The following is a 6000-nucleotide window of genomic DNA, read 5'->3' on the forward strand; positions in this document are numbered from 1 at the left end:
TAAGTTGTATTTCATTGTAAAAAACACATAAAAAATAAATTTTGTGTCAATTGTTTCGCCTAGTTATGGCATTTTAAAACGAATGTTTGTAAAATACAACTTAGTAGACTCAAAAAATCAGTGTTTGATTTAACATTTATTACATAAATTAAAATGGAGTGCTACAAATTAAACCCCAAATCTATAAATAATGTAGTGAATATTTCAACATGACTATATTTATTGATTATGTGCATGGCATATATTATTTTGAGAAATAAACATACTTTGTATTTGATCCACTGAATTTTTATTAAAAATAAACTAAGCCCCGTAAATGCCCAGACTTCCATATTCTTCTTCATCTTTGATGAGATATCAAAAAATAATATAAAAATAAACTAGTTTCGGCAACAACCTGTTGCCCTCGTCAGGGTTTAATTTATAACTGAAGAGGGCAACAGGTTGTTGCCGAAACTAGTTAGTTGTTAATTAAAATGTGAGTGGATCAAAAAACAAAGAATTTTCATTTCTCAAAATAATATATCAATATGATCCACTAGGTTAGTGCTTTCAAAATTCAAAACATGCATAGCATGTGTTTGAAATGATGACATTCAATCATAAAATGATGACCTGCCTAGTTCCACTTGTGTTTGGCTACTAACACACTACTGGCATTAATTTTTTGAACTTGTGTATATTCAAACAGCCTCCTCCAGCGAAAACTTCTTCGCAAAGCGAAGTATGTTCTTGTAATTCTACCAGTGTTATGATATTGTCTCACTGACGTCAGTAGTCACCGATGACACGGAGCGTTAGTATCCACACACCATACTAACGACTCGGCCGATAGAATACTAAGAAGAAAACGTTTCGTATAAAAGATTTCTTTGTTCGTTAGGATAAGATACCATTTTAGTGAAATTCCAAGAAAGAATGACGCCATTTTTTCCGAGTAATTTTTAAAAAATATATATTTTTCAAGAATATTTTATGTACAATATTTATTGAGAAACCTTTTAACATACATAAACAATAAACAATATTCCTTAAAGGCATTTCAAATGTCCCTTAGAGACAAAATAAAGAGTTCACGCTTTCGTGGAAGCCTGTAACAGGCATCAATAGTAAGGTAAGGGAAAGGCAATTGAGATGGTATGGGCACATAGGACGCAGAGAACCTGATCATATTGTGAACCAGGCAATCGCCATGGATCTTCCTCGAAAGACATCTAGAGAAAGACCAAAGAATTCATAGATGCTGTAGAAGATAACATGATTCGAAGGCATGACCTTGATGACGTTGTCCATGACAGAAGGATCTACAACCTGAGGACGAGGAGAGCTGACGCCAACAGTCTGCAAAGACGATAAGTTTGAATGGAGCCAGGAAGAAGAAGATGAAGAATGGCATCCTTATATATTGATAATATTATAGTTTTGAAGCAATAAAATTGGCTTAGTTAATACTGTCGCATTTTCCTACCGCGATCGAAGACATTAACATAAATTTGCGATTAAAATGAGGCATTCGAATCAATTATTCCCGATATTTGTATAGGCCGAGAACGCGTTCGCGTGGGTGAGATGATGCGTGAAACAGGCGAAACTCTGCGTGATTATCGTGTATTGTGGAATAGCTCCGGGGAGGTAATGGGATTAATAAATCAACGTTATGTAAAACCTGTTAGCTCTTGTAATGCAGGCACATGTGTGTATGCATACACAGTGCTTAGACGAACATCGGCTAAAGTCTGCAGCCAGCGTTTTGAAAATTCTAGTATTCCAACACTGATATCAACTACATATTATGTAAAGACGGTTTAATTGACTAACTAACTAACAATACGCCTCTTCCCCGCCCCTGTAGGCAGAGAGAATAGAACGCCACACTAATCTGTCTTTGCAAACAAACTTCGCTTCTTTCACATTAATGCATCTTCTCGCAGCTGCCGATTATTCCGGCTCTTGACCTGACCACGTTCAAGTATTAGAAATACTTGATTCTGCCAAGTTTTTTCGGTGTTCTTCTGATTCTATTTCCAACTTCATTCGCCTCGTAAATGTTTTACTGTTCTTCCTTCACTCATTCGATCCACACGCCGAATTCATCTCAACAAACCTCCTCAATTTTTACCGATAGTGCTTATCACAGCCTTGCATTCTTTCCTTGATTGAATTATGTAAACAAAATAAAATTAAACCATATCCGCTCCCTAAGTGGATCATATGGAGTCCACAAACTGTCTCCAGACTTTTCTGTCGGCTTCCAGCTCATTTCCATCTTCCCAAGTCAGATCCGTGTCCCGAAATTATGATGAGAACTGCCGACGAATTATCAGCAGTGGTCATAAAAATGGTCATAGAAATATCTAGCATTAAAACAAAATGATTTTATTAATCATAGTTTGAACAAATTCATGGTTTGAAATTATTTTCACAACATGTGAGTGTGTCTAAATCCTTGTTGACAAATCTGAGTTTCTCCTCTTATGAGTTATTTTAACATTTTTGACATCTCAACATAGATGAAGAAGAATATGGAACCCTGGATATTTACAGGGCTTACGACCTGGTGAAAGGTTAGTAAGTGAGAGGTTGTAAGCCCTGTAAAAATTCAGATATCCATATTCTTCTTCATTGAAGTTAAGATGTCAAAATGTAAAAATGTACATGTTTCAACAGTTTTTTTTATTAAAATATTATTTTTGTTGACATGATTTACTTGTGCTTTGAGCATTCCATAGATGAAGTAATGGGAGCGAGAGACGTCCTTGCGGAACACCATGAGACCCATTCTCGGAAAGTATTGTAATGACCAATTAGGGTGCAATTTTATGGGATGTCTTGTGAAGATGTTAATGTAGTGTTATGATAAAGTGGACATGGGAGGAATAAATGTCAACTCACACCACTTAAGGATGAGATCTGGAACGTCCAAATTAAGACGCGATCGGCCGCGCTAGGGTAAGACGTCTTGTCGCACTTAAAAATGGATATTGAAAAACTATATACATAATTTATTTTGCATATTAAAAGCATTGATAATTTTGTGGTATGGTCATAAAACACTCTCGTTATCATCCATTGTTTTTTTACTTTGTGATGATGGAATGATTTTCCGAAACCGGTAATCACGAGTGAGTGTTTATAAAAGTGGTATTACACAAAGTAAACAATGGATGATAAGGAGAGTGTTATATTACAAAACCAAAAAGATAACGATTCTTTTAAAATACAAAATATAAGTGTTTTGAAAATGTAATTCTTTATCTTTCAATAACTCTTTTCTTTTCAAAACCAATTATTAATTTCGAAGAAAAAATCTTTCAACACAAAAACGGTATTTAAAAAATACCGTTTTTGTATTGGAAGTTAAAAAAAAGGAATAAAACTATTTTTTCAATATATACTCCCGTATAAAAAAAAATTCCCGTAAAATAATATTTTTAAATGTGCGCAGAGACATTACTGAATTGTATGTTTGCGAGTACCCCATTAAAACACATACACAGAAATGAAACGTTCTAAGAAATGGGTAATTTGAACATGTATTTAGTTTTTTCGCCGTAATTAAGATGAGTCTGACGCACGTCCAAAACATATTGATGCTTTTAATATGGCTAACGACCAGATTATGTGGTCGGCATACGCTTTAGCGGTTGATTAAACGAGCTATAGGCCAACACAGGTCCGTGCGATTCAAATTGAGCCAATACGCGGTAATAGCTCGCTAAGCCGAGGTTTAATATTCAATTAAACCGAACCATGTATCAATCTATAGAGGAGACTGAGGTTAACTTGTTATTCAAAAATATAAAAAAGAAAGAAATTAAAACACCAAGAAATAAATTGAATGAGTTTTATGTGTGTTAATCTAAGAGAGAAAATAACACTAAAAAAGATAAAAAAAAATTGAATAATTAAAATGTAACTTTGTATTAAAATCACTATAAATATTTTATTATAACTTAATTATAATGTCTACCGGTTTCGAAGCTAACCGCTTCTTGACAAAGAACCGGTTAGCTTCGAAACCGGTAAACATTATAATTAAGTTATAACAAAATATTTATAGTGATTTTAAAATAAAGATACATTTTAATTATAAAATGGAAAATCACAAAGTTAGTGCTTCAAATATAAATTATATAAAAAAATGTATTACCAACAAACATAACTAACAAGTGTAAGTCCCTCTACAAGCACAAGAGCTCAGTCTCTTTATTGGAAAGAACTGCGACTTTTATTTTAAGATTGTAAGTAGAAATGTTTAGAAAATGAATTAAAAATATAAAAAAAACTTTTGTAACCATATTAAATAATTAAAAAATACAAAATAAAATAAACTTGTAATTGTTTTTTATTTCTCAATAAAGATGAAGAATAATATAGTAATCTGGGCATTTACAGGGCTTACGACCGTCATAGGCTGGTTTAAGTGATCACTTTACACACTTGTAACATTCGCCAATTCTTCCCATGATTGATAACCATACTACCAAATTCTTGGAACTTCTAATTATATTTATTTATTTCGAAACAAACAAGATTAATGAATTAACTAGAATTTCACTGGAGGCATCTATGATAAGACGAGAGAAGCTGGATTATATTCACATACTCGAGAAATGCTAGAAAACTTATTTAATTTTTATTATAAATAAGACCAGTTGATTTATTTTACAACGTTTTGAGTGTGTCCAAATACTGTTCACAAATCCGGATTATCTAAAAAAATCGCTTATATTTATTTGATCCCCCTGAGAATCGAACCTGGGACCTCCAATACGGTAGCCGAGCATGCTGACTATTACACTACGGAGGCGGACAATGTTACACATGTGTAAAATTATAACTTCAACCAGCATATGACAGGTCGCAAGCCCTGTAAACATTTGACCACATTATTTTATTATACAAAATACGCACTGCCTCAAGTGGTAATTCTACCCAGCTTTCCTCTCAACTCCTTCATATCTGTTTACAAGGCGTGTAATATAGTCACGTACTGCGGATCGTGACAGGAAATGTACCCGTGTTTCAGAATACAAGTCGGCCTGCCTAACCACTACGCCACGTACGAAATGTTCCCGAATCGCGTACAGCCTGTAACAGCACGCACACCTGTTGTACCACAAATGTACCATATGGGATATCAATTATACACCAATTTACAATATGTAACTATCTAACTAACTAATCATCAGGCTGCTACACAGCAGAAGTAGGCAGAGAGAAAAGAACGCGAGACTAATCTGTCTTTTTTTTTAAGAGAAATATTTGTTTTTTATTATTATTATTATTTTTTTGTATACATTTATTTAAATCACATTTTAAACGTAAGTATTTAAAACTTTTTTGCAGTGACCCACCAAGCCACCTTGTGTGTCTTGTCGGTGGAGTTCTATTTTAATACATTTTTTATTGTTTTTAACGATTTTAACCCAATATAGACACAAAAAAGAGAAAAAAGTTAAGAATATAAACATTTTACAATTTTCATAAAATTAACTCTTACAACATTTTGAGTGTGTCCAAATACTTGTTCACAAAATCTGGATTATCTCCAATTACAAATGAAAATAACTCCTGTAATTGGAGATAATCCAGATTTTGTGAACAAGTATTTGGACACACTCAAAATGTTGTAAATAAATTATCTGGTCAAATTATAAGCTTAAATAATAAAAATGAAAATGGTATTTTCTGGCGTTTCTCATGTGTGTGATTATAATCCAGGATTCGGACCTCACATACTAACATAAGAGTTTCTGCTTAGTAAAAAGCTTCTTTACATCTCACCAACAGATGTCTCTAGTGAAGTTCTAGTGATTCAAGAACAAGGTTTCTAAATTGGTTCATATATATAGAACTTCCAAGAATTTGAGTAGTGTGGTTGTCAATAATGGGTAGAATTGGTGAATGTTACACGTGTGTAAAGTGATCACTTAAATCAGCCTATGACGGTCGTCAGCCCCGTAAATGCCCAGACTTCCATATTCTTCTTCATCTTTG

The sequence above is a fragment of the Brachycentrus maculatus genome, unplaced genomic scaffold (genome assembly GCF_059751285.1).
Source record: "Brachycentrus maculatus isolate JH-2025_06_01 unplaced genomic scaffold, ASM5975128v1 h1tg000397l, whole genome shotgun sequence".
Lineage (NCBI taxonomy): Eukaryota > Metazoa > Arthropoda > Insecta > Trichoptera > Brachycentridae > Brachycentrus > Brachycentrus maculatus.